General features: G+C 40.4%; 1 protein-coding gene across 2 annotated transcripts in view; it reads right to left on the bottom strand.

Moving 5' to 3' along the window:
* The window catches only part of HS3ST5 (heparan sulfate-glucosamine 3-sulfotransferase 5), a 298,437-nt gene extending 280,525 nt beyond the window's left edge, over window positions 1-17,912 (bottom strand). For both annotated transcript variants that reach the window (XM_017530800.2, XM_037739357.1), the window contains exon 1: window positions 17,093-17,912. The gene's annotated coding sequence lies outside the window, so the exon portion shown is untranslated. The remainder of the gene's footprint in view (window positions 1-17,092) is intronic.
* Window positions 17,913-18,641: the final 729 nt, after the last annotated feature.

Raw genomic sequence — 18,641 nt, 5'->3', positions numbered from 1 at the left:
TCCATTTAAGCAAAAGTAATAAATGTGAAGAAACCTGTTTGTGAAAGGACAAGAATCCTGGAGGTTATGTCTGTAGAAGCTGCTAAGGTAGCACTTGAGAAAATTCCTTGCAGCTTATTTCCCTTCTTGCCGTCTATAATTCCCAATCTCTCTGAAGGTTTACTTCACTTACCCACATTAAAGACTAGATATACTACTGCAGTATGGCAACACATGCATACCTAATGTTACAGACACTATTAAACTTCCCAAATATTTCCTTCTCCTCCCTGGGGGAGGAGAATTACATTTCCTTGCCTCATGGATGTCAGATTTTACCATAGGCATTGATTTGGCTAGTAAAATGAACACAGTGACTTGTGTCACTTCCAAGGAAAGTATTTAGAGCCAGTGTGTCCTTCGCAGTGATCTCTTTTCCCTGTGTCACAGGATCGGCAATGTTCCTGATAAACGCGGCCTTGATGGTCGGTGACTCAAAGTGCAGACTTGGAGTAGAGTCTCCAACTTGGCAATACACACAGAGTGGGAGGGAGAAATGAGCCTTAAAGCCTTAAGCCATTAATACTGGTCAATTGTTACCTAAACATAATGTAGCCTACTCCCAACTAACAAATGTGATAAGGAGCCATGCCCCAGAATGAAGGAGGGCTCTTTTATCTAGAAGGTATGAAGGAAGAAAACATAAAGCAGGATTAGTTTTCAGGTTAGAGAAAAACAGCATACGTAGAACTACCTGGTGGATATTTAATGATATGTAAAATTATTAAAGGGTTAAGGAGGACTCATTTTGGGATGACTTTTTTGTGTTAGGGGTGATATAGGTAAAATCATTAATCTGTTCATACCAATAGTACAAAAGTGTTTGCATTTTATCCTGAAAAATCAAGATGTTTCTCATCGTAACCCTTAGTTGGCAATATGATTCATGGCAGGGGTCATGAATTTGGGTAGGAATCAGAAAGATAAGGAGTTCAAGTCCTACTCTTCCTCTTCCTCTTCCTAACTGTTCAACTTTGAGTAATTTAAGCTGCTGGGTGTGGTGGTGCGTGCCTGTAGTCCCAGCTACTCGGGAGGCTGAGGCAGGAGAATTGCTTGAACCCAGGAGGCAGAAGTTGCAGTCAGCCGAGGTCACGCCACTGTACTCCAGTCTGGCACCTGGTGACGGAATGAGACTCTGTCCCCCACCCCCCAAAAAAAAAAGTAGGCTCACTGGGCACAGTGTCTCATGCCTGTAATCCTTTGGGAGGCTGAGCTGGGCTGAGCTCAGGAGTTCCAGACCAGCTTGGGCAACATGGCAAAACCCCGTCTGTACTAAAAACATCAAAAATTAGCTGGGCATGGTGGCACACGCCTGTAATCCCAGCTACTTGGGAGGCTGAAGCACAAGAATCACTTCAACCTGGGAGATGGAGGTTGCAGTGAGTGGAGATCATGCCATTGCACTCCAATCTGGGTGACAGAGTTAGATTCTGTCTCAAACAAAACAAACCAGGCCCTCAATAAGTATTTGCCTAATGACTGAATCTGAGGAATGACAATACTAAAAGTCAAAGATATTCTTAAAAGAGAATATTTGGGCCTTTATTCCTCAGTACTAATTTATGAACTAGCACAGTAATTAGAACAGTTGCATAGTAGAGTTTCCAATTTTATAGATGTAATTTTGGAAAGTTTTCTAGTTGAAATATTGAGTTGTCAAACATGCTCAATTTCAATGATCATAATACTTCCTTTTAGTTAATGCCCTTGAAGCCTTTAAATTTTTTTCAGTGAAGAATCTTCTATTCAAGCACAAAATAAAAATAAATCTCTATTCTTAATAGGATTTAAACATCAGAATATTATAAGACTCAGTAGGGCTTTAAATTTGTCAATGCCCTTGAATCCTATAAACTTCTTTTTCAGTGAAGAATCTTCTATTCTAAAGCACAAAATAAAAATAAACCTCTATTCTTAATGGGATTTAAACATCAGAATATTATAAGACTCAGTAGGGCTTTAAATTTAGCGTGTTAGTGAAGCTTTGTGGTTTAATATTCAAAATAACTCTTAAATGGTGTTAACTGAATGCCCATTTGGATACTTATATTTAGTATCCACACAACTCCTGTCTCCTGGAATTTTCTTTGAGTAAAATCTCCTAGAATACAGATAAATACTCGTTAGAATGATTAGTGTTTGCAAACAAAGATGACACATTCTTCACCTTAAATACAATTATTTAGTGCCCTGTCTGGGGCTGTGAACACAATTAGTGGTCATATGGACTTGTGGATACTGATAAGTATTAAACTAGTGAGTTGGCCACATCCTTTGTGGATTCCCCGTTGTTTACCTGGCTGTGGTCTTTTTCTATGCATCTTCCTTGTTCTTTGGCTATGTCCACTAGAGGGTGAGTGGGAGGGAGGAGGAAAAGACAAAAGCAGAAGTTTGGCAGATCTGCTGAACAGTTTGATGATGCAAATTAGTTTAAGGATCAATTTAGGATTTTTCTATTCATATTCATCTTGCCTCTTATTGCCATGGATACATAAGTTGATTTTTACGAATATAGCATTTATAATGGCAAATTACAAGATGACAGTATATTATACAGAGTCTATTTTTACAACTCGAAAATTAAATGCCAACATCCAGATAACTTAAAACATCATTGTGAAAACACACTACACTATCCCAACAAACATAAGGTCCAGATGTGCAACATCATTTTTTTTTTTTTCAGATTTTAGACTACCAGTAAATATTTCTGGAATTGAGTTCCATCAATGTGAGAAATTATTAAGTTACAGGAATGGTTCTACTGATAATGTCACAATAGGCTGTTTATATATCTTGAAATATATATTTAAATAACAAAAATAGCAAATGTCATTCAAGTCAAGAATTGCTAGTGTTAGTCATCTTCACAATCCTCCTTAAAGTTAGCAGCATCTACTTATGCACTATGGACTGATGTATGTGATGCTTAGAATCCCATCAGTAGAAGTTCACACTTAGTAAGAACTGCTAGGTGAGAGACCCAGATAGGACAATGGAAATGAAGTAATAGAGGTAGGAGCAGATAAGTCAAACCTACTTACTATAAAAAAGAATAGATGGAAATTGCTATCAATTGTAAAATTTAGATCTTATATAAAATCGTAAATTTGATAGCATATACTTTTCAGATACTTCATAAACTAGAGATGTGTATAGGGTTAAGTACAGAAGAGAAGGAAAAGAGGAAGAAGGAAAAAAGAAGGAAGGAAGGAAGGAAGGAAGAAAGGAAGGGAGGGAGGGAGGGAGGGAGGGAGGAAAGCAGGGAGGGTGGGAGAGAGGGAGGAAGGGAGGAAGTAGGTAAGGGGGGAGGGAGGGAGGAAGGGAGGGAGGAAGGAAGGAAAGAGGGAGGGAGGAAAGGAGAGAGGAAAGAAGGAAGGAAGGAGGGAGGGAGGGAGGAAGAAAGGAAAGAAGGAAGGAAGGAGGGAAAGAGGGAGGGAGGGAGGGAGGGTAAGACGGAGGAAGGAAGGAAGGTGGGTAGATTAGCAATAGTGTCTTTAATATAATCAGAAATTACTTATTTACAGGATTAATTAATTTCTTTCCATCTCTGGCACCCAAACACCTCCATTCCTCCTTACCCCTCACACGCACAGACTCACAAACACATAAACACTGACACACAATCCCAGAATGGGAGCCCATGGCTGGCACTAGATTACTTCTCATCCTTGTACAATCTGCTTGTTTTCCTAAAAAAAGAAAAAGAAAAAGAAAAACACTCTATAGCTACTGTTTTTCTTTCATTTTGTAAAACCATAGACACTCCCACGTAGCACAAGCTCAATTCCAGCCAAACTGGGTGTGTTTTTAAATAAAGAAAACAGGTCTTTTAGTTCCGTGTTAGCAAAGTCACCTCTCACTGGCAGTGCTAATGCTAAACATGTAATAATACTTTATTGTCATGAGCAGGAATCTGCTTTGCTAATTAAATGCAGCTGTCAGTAATTACTACTTGTCAGTGTAATCTATTTTAGGGAACTTTACTTTAAATGATAAAAGATGGGCTTGATATTGAGAGGGTGGGATAGGCAAGGTGACTGCTTACTTCCCCAGATCAGAAACTCACTTGTCTTATGATGAATGAGTACCTTTATTGTGATGATATCTTATCAGAATTATTCTGATAAGGGCATGAGTGATAAAGTTTGCAATTAAATAGTTTTTTTAATATCTGAAATCTAACTGTTGCCCCTCTTTGTAATGAGAAGTACTAAGACTGTGGCAGAGTTATAAATGCATCGTGACGGCAACAATTTGTAATAGATGATAAATCTGTAAGAAAAGCACCAAAGATGAAGTCACTATAATCTCTACCGTCAAATATTTAGTTCAATATAAATGTACCTTCTAATTGCTGGCAAGCTTGATTAGACATAGAGGAGAATCACTTTGAAGTGGAGAGGATTAACCATTCCTTGTATAGCCTTTTTCACTGATATTCAACCAGGTTTTCTCTGGGAAAATCTTTAGATTTCAGTTTAAGACTTTGAAATTAGCAAATCAAAAGAAATTCATGGTGTTTGCCTATAATATTAATTTATCTAATTGATTCTGATATGAACCTAAAACTCTGGAATAGTCTACATCTGCATGACTAAAAGCAATGTCAGGACAAGGGTACTGCAGCCTTTGCTCCACAGGATTGGTATCGGGGCTGCCACAGATGCTGGCTCTGAGTTCTGGAGTTCTGGGTCCAAGGGGAGTAGACCTTTGCCCTCACCTCCCCTAACTTCTCTAACTTCTCTTGACATTTAAAATGAATGTGGTGGCAGTGGGAAGGAGAAGCCGGAATCTCAAGGAGTAAAGTGATGGGGTGATGGAAGGAACAATCAAAAAAAAGTAAGCACAGCAGGAAGTATGAAGGAGGTTTGGCTCACAAGTAGCTTTTACCCCACTGAGGCTGAAAGACTTATCACACCCTCAGAGCATCCTGACTGCCTCATCCTTCTTCTTCCACCATCTGTTTTATATCCAACACTCCAATAGTCCTTGTGTGCTAGATAATTAATTATCTTGTTATAGGTCTCAACAAATTTGGCAGCCACTCTTCTAAATACAGCACATTATTTAAATAGAATTAATAATTTGGGTGGCTTTTTTTTTTTTTTTTTGTCCCAGGAAGAAAGAAAAAAGTTTTTCAGATGGAAATAATGACAAAAAGTAGAACTACTTAAATGTATGTTTGAAATACAGTCGGCAAAACACACACACTTGCATTCTTCTTCCTGGTACTCCTCCTTGGGTAAGAGATGCACAGTCCAGTGGGAGTGGTATAAATGTCTCCATTTCTGTGACATAAATTCTCACTTCCATTACTGAGAAAATTTAGATTATTCCAGATGTTTCTTTAAAAATATTTAAAATTTCTAGTGATCAGCATCTCAAAAGGAGAAAGAACATATTAAATAGATACCTTTAAAAAGTTGTGTTTATTGAAAGAGAAAAATCAAGAAAATAAACATGGGTAATGGTGGGAATTCTGAAGGGTTTTTACTTTTATGGGTCCTACAGTCTCCTCCAGCACATCCCTAAATAGCCTGTAATATGCTGAACTGTCTTTTGTATCAGTGAATGAAGCTCTTAGAGTACAGTAGTTGCTCGGTGAATAGCTGCTGAATGTGTAAACAAGATTTTAAGCTATTATCATGATACTGAGTTACTGTCATGTTTCCTGCTACTCAGTCCCGCTAGATGAAGTGAGTAGGGGATGCTTTGTGGCAAGTGTTTAGCTATCAGGGCCAAAGGTATGCTTCCAACCCTCTGGTTTAGTGATGGTTAGGATGGGGAGAACATGGACCACATTTCCTCACATGAGCATCCACAGGTTCCACCCAGCTCCACACTCACAGAGGTCCGATTTTCGTTTTCTGCACCATACTCCCTTAATACATCAGTCTCCCTTTTCTCTAACATGGGGAGCCAAAACCCCACTTGGTTCTCTTCCAAAACAATAAAGTCTTCCTCAAACCTATTGTAGGCATCTAGGGAGTCCTGGGTGAACAAAGACTGCAACATGCATCATTACCAGAATGTCTACGCCAGCCTGTGTTGGGTAAGAAAAGACAGGCTAATAGAAGGGATCTTCCCAAACAGTAAACCACTGGCACAGGAAGGCAGCAAGCACTATATTAAGGGACTTCATAACATTTTTGTCAGCACCATTATTAATATATCCCATTTCAATTTTGAAAGTCTCCCAGAATGGATTGTAAGTCCTATGGTCAACTACTTATAACATATGTAAGTCTTTTGTTCAGCTTTCCAACATTTCAACATTTTGAAATATATAAAAGTATGTAGGGAACTACATATAGACCAAGAATGGCTGATTGTTTATTGTAACAGAATTAAGTCACAGAAAACCTCATGATTGCAAGAGAATAAAACTAGACCCTTTCTCCCGGCAATGGAATTATTGGTAATCAGAATGCTACTGAAGTCAGAGAAAGAAGTTAAGATACATTTTAAAACAGAATATAGTTACATCTTCAAAATAGTTAAAGAATTTCAAAGTAAATTTATAACTAAAAGCAGACTGAATTAATGTGGTTCTACTTTTTTATTGCTCATGATTTTCTCTCACTTTCAGACAGGAAATGGGAATATAATATCTACATAACTAGAGAATATTAATTAAAATGCTTTTATGTACTTTAGAGGAAAACAAAGAATATAACATATTTAATTACTACTTTGTTTTTAATTTTGGGAATAATATACAGGAAGTCACCTAAAATAGTCTAGTTTATTCAGTATATTAAATGTGTCAAATATTTTTAGAGAATAGTGTATTATATTTTATATATTTTTGAAGGTAACATTATATTTTAAATGTTATGTTTTTGAAACTAATTTCTTATTTTATTTGCACATATAATTACTTATCAGGGGATGATCATGCACATCTAAAAGAGACTTGCTTCCAAATGTTTGCCATTAAATGTATTAATGAACAGGTCATTTCTATTTATTTAGTATTAGAGAGGCATCTGCAGTGTGATTACCATATGTTGTTAGCTAATCTTTTGATCTTATTAATTTTTCCACTTTGGTAATGGTAAAATAATTTAATTTCATACTTATTTTAATTCTTAAAAGAGAACTCAGATTTTTATATCTCATTAGGTGGATACTAATAATTGGTTAAATATAAGTCCCTTGCTTTATAGAGAAAAATGAAATTAAATCAATAATAAGTTTATTAGATATACTGAAAAGAATTTAAATAAAGGAAAAACTCAAAGATGAGCTCATGGACTGTTATGGAACTTTTTGAAGCTTTCTTGGTCTGCAAGTAGAAAATAAAAATAAAAATTGTCTAATTCTCTATAGACTATTATTAAAGAAATGGAGACCTAAATCATCTCTTAGAAATTACTATAATAGTATTAATAGACGGATGCTTACTTCTGGGCACTTAAAACACTAGAGACAAGGAAAAATAGGTATGTAGCAGGTTAGGGCAAGATCGAGGGTAGACTTTTCCTTGCTCCACCAGGCACATTGTGCCCTCACTATGCATTCTCTCCATCATCTAGCACACTTGATGCTGTTTGTTTCTTTGAAAGTTGGATTGCCCTTGGGCTTACAAGTTATTTGAGAACTTGTAATAAAGGACTAATAAAGTCATTATATTCTCAGATCCAGCACACTGCCTGACACACAGTACTTGTTCAATGTATTCTGAAATAAGTCAGTCAGTGAGTAAGAAAGGCATAAAAAAGTCAGACAGAGGGAGAGATAAGATGATTATTTCTCCAGTAAAAATGTATTTAATGCTTCCTAGAATCCAGACACTATGCTAGGCACTGGAGATGTAGGTACTTTTGGGGGTGGGGAGAAAATGAGTGTTTATATGTGTGTATGACAGGGGAATAACATTAACTCAATAGAGTATGATCTGTACTACAGAACAGAGGAGCAGAATGCTAGCCCATCCTGGCTTGGGTGGAGATAGGCTACAGAGAAAAGGGGCAAGAAAACAAAGAGAGGTAGTGTGCAAGATAAGAGGTTAGACAAGCAGAGCACCATTAGGGAGAGGGACCAGCATGCAGAAAGTCATAAAGTATGAAGGAGCATGGTCCATTCCTTCCCTGGAGTCACCCAATTGTAAGGACCTTACAGAGGAGTGACAGAAGATGAGTCCCAGGCTGGTCCACTGGAATACTAAGGGCTTTGTAGGTTGAGCTAGTTTGAACTTTACTCTGAAGCTTAGGGATGCTGCAGGTTAGTAAGCAAGGGAACTGCATGATCAGGTTTGTAGTCAGAAAAAATTCAAGCATGGAAGAGGATGGAGATCCAAGGCTTAACAGGAGGCTACTATGATGGGGCTGGAGAGATAGGTGTTCGGGAAGCAGGGCTGTCACATCTTGGTCACAGACTACAAGTGGGAAGAAATGATCTTGAGGTATCTATGTTCTTACTATGATCTTTGTAACAAACCATTCTTAGTTTCTCACTTTTCTTGGATGTCTGGGCAGATGATACTACGAATACAGAAGAGCAAAATACAGTATTTGAGAACAGGTAACCTTAAGAAAGTAATGGTGTATAAAAATTTTCAAGTACTTGGTCTTTTTGTGGTGGTACAGAGTTGGAAGCCCTTTTAAGGGCACTAATATTTGCAGAATTCAGAAACTCCCAAAGTAAATGCTGCTATAAATAACCCTGAACTCATTGGCAATCCATTTCAGAGTGGACAGGGTATGAAGATAAGATAAACACCTGATTAAGAAAAAAGAATTATATTCATAGAAAATCTGAAAATAACATTTTAGCTAATATTTTAAAAGATTTTATGATGTGCCAGGCACATCTATCAGGACAATGGGAATAATGTTCTTCACTTTAAAGAGTCAGCTATCAGAGCTAAATGGGTATCACACATCTAGTCTAGATTTGGAAACAGAGGAACAGAACCGTCGTTAAGTAAAAACAAAATGGAAAGAAGTATCTCCCAGCTACCTATGCATCTGGCAAGCCCATCAGTCCCTCACATACCCTTGTACCTGTCTTGTGCTCTGCCTTTCCTTTCTTTCCCAGATCTTCCTGTCTGGGTGCTTCAGCTCTCTGCTCCTGAAATTCTGAGTGCCCACACTAAGGAGGTCTATGGCTGCCCCATTAAACCATATTCCACGTACCACAGAAATAGGGATGAAAAGAATACAATCCCTGTCCTTGAGAAGTACTCAGTCAGGTGAGCAAGACAACAGTCATTGAGCCTTTTCTGGATATTTTCAGGGGTGCAACGGGACCTTTCAGATCTGCAGGAACCCTGGAGTTCTCAGTAGTGAGCTTTTCTACTTCTCCATGCTGTATCCCTGGGAAGAAGGGCTCTTTTCCAGTGACCTCTCATCCTATATTGTTGAATTCAGCTCAGAAAAAGTGAGTCCAGTAGGAAATTTAGGTCACAGGCAGCTTGCTCACCAGATGAAGAAATTCCATTTGCATGGAATGTCAGTTCCCACTACTGCATATAGAGTGTGAATGCAACTAAAGTTATGTACTGCATAACATAATTTCGTCCAATAACAGACCACATAAACAACGATGGTCCCATTTGATTTTACTATTACGTTTTTACTGTATCTTTTCTATGATTAGACACACAAATCCTTACAGTTGTATTACAACTGATTGCAGTATTCAGTACAGCCACATGCTATACAGGTTTGAAGCCTAGGGATGATAGGCTATATCATATAGCCTGGGTGTGTACTAGGCTCCATTGTCAAGTGACACATGACTGTATTTAGAAGGATCTTGGCAGACTTAAGTCTATTTTAAAATTGATTCAATTGTTTGCTAATAATTAATGTTATCTAATTCTTTGTTCTAGTGGCCATTGCATATACATATGAAAACTGCAATATGACAAAGCCAAGAAATCGAGCTTTATTGAAATTACTCTTTCGTTTGTTGCAATGAAGATACAGAAAAGTAGGGAGGCATGGGTTTTAAGGCCCAGAAATCCACAAAAAATACCTAGGGGCTAACTGCAACTAAGAAGCCCATTAGTGTGGGGGTTAAATATCGGCTTCAGAGAAAGAAGGTGTGGATGAGGATCACGGCTCCACCCCTTTAGCTCTGGGTCTTTCCTGAGCCTCAATTTCCTCATCTGTGACATAGAAATACTAATGGCATATGTCCCAATGAATGCTTTGTAAGGACACAATATATAAAGACCTATACTGTTTGGTACATAGTAATATCAACTACCAGAATTAAATGAGTGGCAATATATATATATTAGAATAAAATTAAACTTAACCTTTTAAATGAAGTTATTCACATTTAGTGACCACAGTTAAGAAATAGCTTTCCCCTTTATACAATGAGTCCTATAAGATATGAGATATAAAATTGTCAGAAAGAAATTTCTGTGGAACCTAAAGCTTTCAACTTAGATATAAAGACAAATAGAAATATTTCAATTATTTTAAAACAACTTTAATTCTTTTCCATTTACTACATCTGGATAAGATGATAGATATTCCAAAGAATCATGTGAACTTATAAAGTGAGGCCTTGCAAGAAAGAACAGTGAATTAGCTGTCCCAAAACCTCCTCTTAATTTCTGTGCTCAGCATAGCCCTTTAAATCTGGTATCACTTTAATCAAGCTTAAGTCTTTTTTTCTTTTTTTTTTTTTGAGGCAGAGTCTGGCTCTGTCACCAGGCTGGAGTACAGTGACACAATCTTGGCTCACTGCAACCTCCGCATTCTGGCTCCAAGCAATTCTCCTGCCTTAGCCTCCCAAGTAGCTGGAACTACAGGGGCGTGCCACCACGCCCAGCTAATTTTTCTATTTTTAGTACAGATGGAGTTTCACCATGTTGGCCAGGATGGTCTCAATCTCTTGACCTCGTGATTCGCCCACCCTGGCCTTTCAAAGTTCTGGGATTATAGGCATGAGCTACCGCGCTCGGCCAATCAAGCTTAAGTCTTAAAACACATAGTTCTTTCTTCATACTATTCCCTCAACAGAAAGAGAACTCATGCTTTAAAATGGAGAATGACGTATTCAAATATACACAATGAGCATGCTGTGCCCATTATGTTTAACCATCTATGATGATGGTATGGTGATGTTAAAAATGGTGGTGATGACAGCAGTGTCATTACTACTTCCTGAAGTTTTATTATGTATGACACTCAATGCTAGGTATTTTACATAGATTATCATATGGATATCAATGAAGTGGTATTTCCATTTCCATATAACAGATAAAATTACTAAGAATTTGGTCAGGTGCAGTGTCTCATGCCTGTAATCCCAGCACTTTGGGAGGCCGAGGTGGGTGGGTAACTTGAGGCCAGGAGCTCAGACCAGTCTGGTTAACATGGCAAATTCCTGTCTCTACTAAAAATACAAAAATTAGCTTGGCATGGTGGTGCAAGCTTGTAGTCCCAGCTACTCAGGAGGCTGCGGCACAAAATCACTTGAACCCAAGAGATGGAAGTTGCAGTGAGCCAAGATCGTGTCACTGCACTCTAGCCTGGGTGATAAAGTATGAGTCCATCTCAAATAATAATAATAATAATAATAATAATAATTAATTAAATTACTAAGAATTAGAAGAGCGAAGTAATTTCCCAAGATACCACAGCCAATAAGCAGTAAAGCAGGGATTTTAATTCAGCCAACTCTGTCCAACTGCAGTACTTATACTATAATAAATACTTTGTTTATGTTGAGGCAGGTTCAGAATTATTGTGATTTTTTTCATTGACTTGAGTTAGTTAGCTATGGCAAAGAACATTACAGTGACATTTTAATATGTTCCTAAATAGTTCCCGAAACTATACTCAAATAGTTAGACTTAATATTTATGATAAAAGTTATGCTACCTCATTAGCAGTTTAAATATTCTGTTACTCCATGTTAATTATGCCTTGTAAGCCTTTTTAAAATAAAAAGTACAATTACAGGCATACTTCCTTCTTTTGTCTACTTCTAAACTTAAATATTTAAATCGGTTTATTATTCACACTTCTCATACCATCCTTCTCCTTTCTATCTCAGGCCATTCAATCTCATAAAAGTTATTATTCCACAAGGTTTCATAGATAGTAATGTCCTGAGATCATCATGACAAAAGAAAATGTCTATTCAGTACTAAATCACATCTTAAAACTGTGCAGTTATAAAGACACTTTAAGTTTTTTGTGTGTGGGTTTTTTTTTTTTTAACCTCTGGAGTAGCAACATGTGGAATGCCTTGCTTCAGTACATGCAATAAATATTAACGGGATGCCAACTCTGTGTACCTGAGTCTGAGCAGAATAAGTCTTCTCAATTCACGCCTTCTGTAAAGCTCAGATTCCTTTGGCAAGTACCATACACTATAGTAACACAACATTGACCTCTGTGCAAGAGGATCACATTATAAGGATATCATGGGAAGCATAAAACATTCAGTTTCAGATTCTCTGAGCTATTAAAAGTACTTAAAAATGGCATCAGTTCTTAAAGTTACCTAATTTAAAAGTAGCTGAACCTTTGAAAATTATTGAGTCCATTAAAAACTACATTAAGTTACAGCACTATGCTCAAGGACCACTGTGGTTCAGGTTATGTCACGGCTTCATTACAATTGCCTTCGTTATGAATTTCTGAAGAATTCACTAGAAGTTGAAAATTATCATAAATCTCAGTTGCTAGAATCTATTTGCTTTACAACTTAACTTACTCCCACTAGACCCTCTATTTAAGTAAACTTAAAAAAAATCAATTAAGAGCAGAGTACACTGCCTGGACTCAAATGCCAGCTCTGCCATATAGTAGCTGTGGAGCTTGAGTCATTTATTTAGGTTCATAAAGCCTCACCTTCCTCATCTCTTAAATGGCAATAAAAATGATAACATCAAAGAAAAATAAAATAATAATAGCAGCTGTACATACTTATTTTCCCTCTGTAAAATGGGAAATGACAGGAGAGCTACCAGAATTAAATGAGTTAATATTAGTAGAGCTCTTTGGGCAGTGTCAGGCACATACTAAAAGTTATTACAAGTGTTGCTTAAATAAATTGTTCAAAAAATTTATCATACTCCATATTTTCAATATCAAACTAGTAGAGCATTTATGAATATCATTCTCAAAGTGATGCTGACTTCACAAACCACATATGCCACAAAAGAATTCTATTCCTATTGTACAAAGTTATTAAAAAACATAGACATATACATAAGCTGAAGCATATATACTATATATGCATACATATGTGTATATGTGTATACATACATATGTGTACATGTATACATATACATTTGTATATATACACAGTGGTCTAAATTCAAATAAACTCTTCAACCATTTCTTAATATGAACATAGCTTTCTTTCATAAAACTTTTCAAGAAAATGGAAAATAATCTATTGTACCAACGTTAATAGTAAGACACCATAATGGAACTTCCATATGAGATTTAGAGAGTTTTATTTATCCTATCTATACATTTCCAGATATAATCTTTTACTCTACTTTTGATCAATGTTAGCTACTCTGAAATGTTTTTTACTTAGATTGGTGATTTTTAAATGTAGTTATTAACATCTTGCTTTAATTGCACTTCTACCTAAAGGTTAAGAAAACATTACAACTCAGAAACAAGCATTGATTCCAGAGGAAGCAAAATTTCTCAACGATTACATTAGATACCAGAAAAAATATACAAAAAGTTACATTTATGCTAACTTCAAAAAATTGATTTTGAATGCACAGAAAACCTGAAATACAGAATTTTTCTAAATGGCAACAGTTTAATTTATAATAAAAGTTTAACTAGGTATTTTTGTTTTGAGCTTCCCTTACCAAAAAATGAAGGACTTAAATGATGTTAAATCTATGGTTTAAATAATTTACTTAATTTGACTTGTTCTCTCTTTCAAACTATTCACCTGTACTTAAAATAAACTATTATTCAATTACCAAATAATAATTCTTCACTTAACTGCAATAATCTCAGAATATGAAAATATTGGAATAAGGTATTTGGAAATCCAAAAAATTCATCCATGTAAAAACCAATGAAATATACAAATATTCACATAATTTCAATGACACAACTCTAGTGTTATTGCTCATACTCCATTCCCAAATTGGAATTATTTTTAGCAAGCATTCTCTCCTCCACTAGCCCCTTTAACTAGGAAGTTACCTTGAGAGTTATTTTATTCATGAATGAGGGTACCTACAATAAAAGACCATCCTGGTAGTTATATGAAGAGCATCAAAGAAAATTTACTTCAACTAAAATTTCCACAAGACATTTCCTCTTTTCTAAAAAATCCTAAATAACTACTTTTGTAACTTGTTCATTTATATATAATTGCATTTTTAAAAAATTATTACTGTTTCTGAGCTTATAAAAATAAAGAGAGTAAAATTTAGGAGCAAAATATTTGTTGTGTTCTATAAATGTGAGTTCACTTTTTCAGTGCAACAATAACATTAACATTTACTCATCAATGAATACTAATGACAAATTCAGAGCTGGCATAACTCCATAGAAATCATACACGGAAAGCCAGAGCTAGAAATCATACAGTGCACAGATAGTTATATTACTCTAAAGTATTCAGACAAAGAGCAAGGAGATTAGAGTCAACACCAAGTCTCCGAAGCTGAGTCACATCCTAATGACACCGTGGGTTAAGAATAATTGTAGTATTTAGAATGGAAACAAAGTTGGCTAGTTAACATCTTATGTGATTTTTGAGTCAACAGCTCTTTGTTGACCACCCACTCTGGGCAAGATGCTGCTTCCCTAAGTAAGCCACTGCTCTACAGTTCTATTTACACTGTGTAGGAGTAAGCATCCTGCTTCTACCAGAAATCCTCCCTTTTTGTTTAAAATAACACCCCAGCTCAGCTTTGCATATTATATGTGTTTATGTGCTCAATAAATACTTTTTGAATGAGTGAAAATTCAGTGAGTAAGAAGGTTATTCATTCAAAAACATCTGTGTAGCCTGCAAAACTGGTAAGGACAATGATACAAGCATAATGAAAACACTGGGAAACACCTCCTCACAAGGATGTCAAAGGGAGCAATTTCAATTCTTAAAATTTAAGCATGAGCTCTGGCTTAACCTAGAAACCAAGATCCCAGTACTTGCTGTAATACCCCATTGAATATTCTGCTCATAATTTCGCATGTAATCTGATTAGGTACCTATTTGAAAATATTTTTCTCATGTAATGATGTTTCCATATGTTTTATTAACTGAGGAAAGAGTGTTTCTAAAAGGCCAGAGTAGTTTAGGAGAGGACAAAGCAGTTTTCTTTTTCACTGTTAAAACACTGTAGGAAGTTAAATTTAAGCAAGTTTCCTTCCCATTGCTATGTGCCTTGTAATAACTTCTTATGTCTCCATTAGTTCACTGGTGAATAGCTTCATATTTCTCAAGTTAAGAAGCCTGCCCTGATGCTCATTCAGTTACTTTGAGCAATGAGCAGAGAAAAGAGGTAAGTAGTATTGTTTTCATTTCTTTAAGAACTTCACTAGGAGGAAATGCCAAGGTAACAATGCTAACAACTCTGTTGCAACATAATTGATAGCAATAAAACATTTTTTTAAAATAATCATTTTTGATGTCCAAATTTGTAATCCCCTTTTATCTTCTTTTCACCTTTTTCTTTGAAAAGAAACTTAATATATTTGAACTAAATTATAATGTGAAATTTGTCCAAAGCTCTGAAATATGTAGAAACTGCTAAGCAAAACCTTGAAGAAGCACCAGCTTTTTATTACGTCTAGCAAATCAGTTTAGAAAGAAGCACTAGCACAGAAAGGAGGCCCACCCACCCACTTTCACTCCCACCCAACCTGACCCTGCATGCTATTTATCAGGCCAAGATTTCATAAATCAGAGAAGAGTTACAGTGCAATTAAATTATCAACGAAGTAATATGACATAAAGCACACTTTGCAAATATTAAATCTCTCCTTAAGGAATCAATGTTTTCCATGAAGAAACTGGTATTTGGAGAGAGGAGGAGAGAGGAGAGAGGGGGAGAGAGAGAGAGAGAGAGCGAGCGTGAGCGAGAGAGCACGAGAGACTGACCCACGGGGTGAGGACCGGGCAGACCACAGATCTGAGCATCAGCTCCCTTGGGTGGGTGCCCTGCAGCTCTGAAGTGGCGAAGTCGGAGAGCAGAGGAAACCCACCAAGGTGAAGTGACTCCGGAGTTGTGTCACTTGCTGTGACGCCAAGAGGTCTGCTTGCTGTGCACTTGGAACCTCCACGTAAAGACATCCACCTTAAGCTGAACACTCCTTTCAGGTTTCCCTAAACCAAGGTGGTCGCCTAAGTAACAGGAGCAGGAGTCTCAGCGCTCCAGTCAGAAGCCACAGCGACCTGACCTCTCAGACTTTTCAGTAGTAACAGTATGACCACCCCTCGACTGCATCCATCCCGTGTGAGTGTGTGTGTGTGTGTGTGTGTGTGTGTGTGTGTGTTGGGTGGGTGGGAAGAGATTCGTAAAGTGGGGCTGTGAGGGGTGTGGGAGGGGCCGGCTGAGAAGAGCAAACACCCCACCCACACGATAACTTAGCCTTTGCCTGCCCTTTGCCTGCCCTCTGCCGGTCCTCTGCTCCCGCCTTGCAGACCCCGCTGCCCCAAAGCTGCCCTCGCGCTCCAGACAGCCCCACAGCCACCCCAGAAGTGGCCGAACACAATCCCCCAAACTCTGGCAAGCGCAGTGAAAGCGTGTTTCCTTTCTCCCTCAGACCGCTACCCAGCGCTCCGGGAGAGGCAGAAACAGGCAGGCAGGCTGACTGACACCGCCTGTCTAATTTACCTCAGGAATTGCCCCCACCGTTTCTCATCTCGCAGTACTTTAACCTCTGGTCCTAGCAAACCTCGCAAAAGTCTTCCCCAGGCAGCGCCCGGGAGAACCGCACCGCACAAAGTGCTTTTTGGGGGCATCCCCCGGATGCCTCCCTTCAGCGATGTGTCCCTTCTCATTTCCCCCCAATTCTAGAGGTCTCGGCCGGGTGTGCTCAAGCCCCTCCCCCGCGCGAGGCGGGCAGCGCGCCCTGCTCACCGTGGTCCGCGGCGGCTGCGGCGCAGGCGGGAGCCCCAGGGCTCGGGGGCTGGCGGCGGGTCGCGCGGGGCCACCAGGCGGCTCCTGCGGTCCGGGCGGCAGTTGGTCCAGGAGTTTCGGATGCCCGGGCTCGGCTCGGCGGAGAACGTCAGCGTGAATGGGAGCAAAGGACCAGGGCTGTGCGTGGCGCTTGTGAGTAAGAGGCGGGCGGGCCCCACACGCAGGCGATGGCGGTGAGGTCCGGGGCGGGGAGCCGGGCGGGGGGGCAGGCGGGCGAGAAGTAGTGGAGTTTAGGGCGCGTTTCCTGCACTTCCCAGAGAGGCTGGAACCAGGTGCGGCAGGGCGCGCTCCCGTGGCGCGGGCACGGCATGGGCGGCCGCAGGAGCCGGAGTCCGCGCAGTGCCGGAGACAGCAGCCGGTCTGCGGGAGGAGGTGCGCATCCTCCTGGCCCCACGAGGGCACCGGCGCAGCCCCCGATCCTGCGCGCAGAGGTCGAGACTTCGGGCGTCCTCGGTGACAGCTCCTCGGGCAGCCCGCTCCCTCCCAATGCGCCCAAAAGAGCAACAGTCAGTGTGGCTGGGATCTTCCCTTCCTGCGTCCTCGAGCCGCCGGTGCCAAGCTGTGCGGGCGCCCCGCTCTCCGCGGCTGGCGCTGTCACGGCCGCCGCCCGGCCCCCAGCGCGCCGGAGCCGGCAGCTGCCTCCCGGAGACGTGCCCAGCTGTGTGCGCGTGTGTGTGTCTAAGCGAATCTCTTTCCCTCCATCACTTGGGCGCGCAGGAGGGACCGGGTCCCCGGCGACCAGCTGCAGAGTGGCTGCCAGTCCACACCCTCCCGGCTCTCTCCCCACCCACCCCGCCCCTACTCCTCCTCGCCCTCCCCTCCTCCCCCTGCTCCTCCTCCAGCTGCCGCTCCTGAGCTCCCAAAGGCAGTGGAGAAACCGCAGCGAAAGGGAGGAGGAGGGTGGGGAAGGAAGCGCAGGTGTCTTCAGCAGTGAGATGGGCGCACGCACCGGAGCGGCTTGCCGCAGGGGGAGGGCAGGGTCTTAGGCGGAGAAAGGGTAGGAGGAGGATTTACCCGGAGGCGGAGGTCCTGCTGCTGAGCCACTGAGCGTCCCACCCAGGCTCCGGAACCGCGAGCAAGCGGCGCAGTGGGACGGCCGGGTGGGCGCGCAGGGCTCCCAGTTCGACTGAGGTCGCAGCCTGGGAAGCCCGCGGAGGTGACCAGGGTGGCAGAACTCGGGCACACAGAGGTCGGAGGGACCCAATCGCTGAGGCGCTGAGACCCGTCTCTCTGGGATGAGGGGGGCCTAAACCCAGAGCTTGGGGTACACAGATGTCCAGGAAGCTGGTGTGTATGGCTCCAGCGTGCCAGGCGGGAGAGCCCGCGGCGGTGAGAAGTCGGGCGGCGGCCGCGGCATGCTTGGGGCTGCTGTGTGCATCCGGAGTCACAGGGGGCGATCACCGCCTAGCTGGGAAGCGGAGCTCCGGGCTCAGCCTTCTTTTCACGTCCCAAGTCCAGAAGCTGAGACGCACACTAGCCTTCCCAATTC

The sequence above is a fragment of the Cebus imitator genome, unplaced genomic scaffold (assembly GCF_001604975.1).
Source record: "Cebus imitator isolate Cc_AM_T3 unplaced genomic scaffold, Cebus_imitator-1.0 Scaffold69, whole genome shotgun sequence".
Lineage (NCBI taxonomy): Eukaryota > Metazoa > Chordata > Mammalia > Primates > Cebidae > Cebus > Cebus imitator.
The sequence above is the reverse complement of the archived record's forward strand: the minus strand, read 5'-3'. Positions and strand labels throughout refer to the sequence as shown.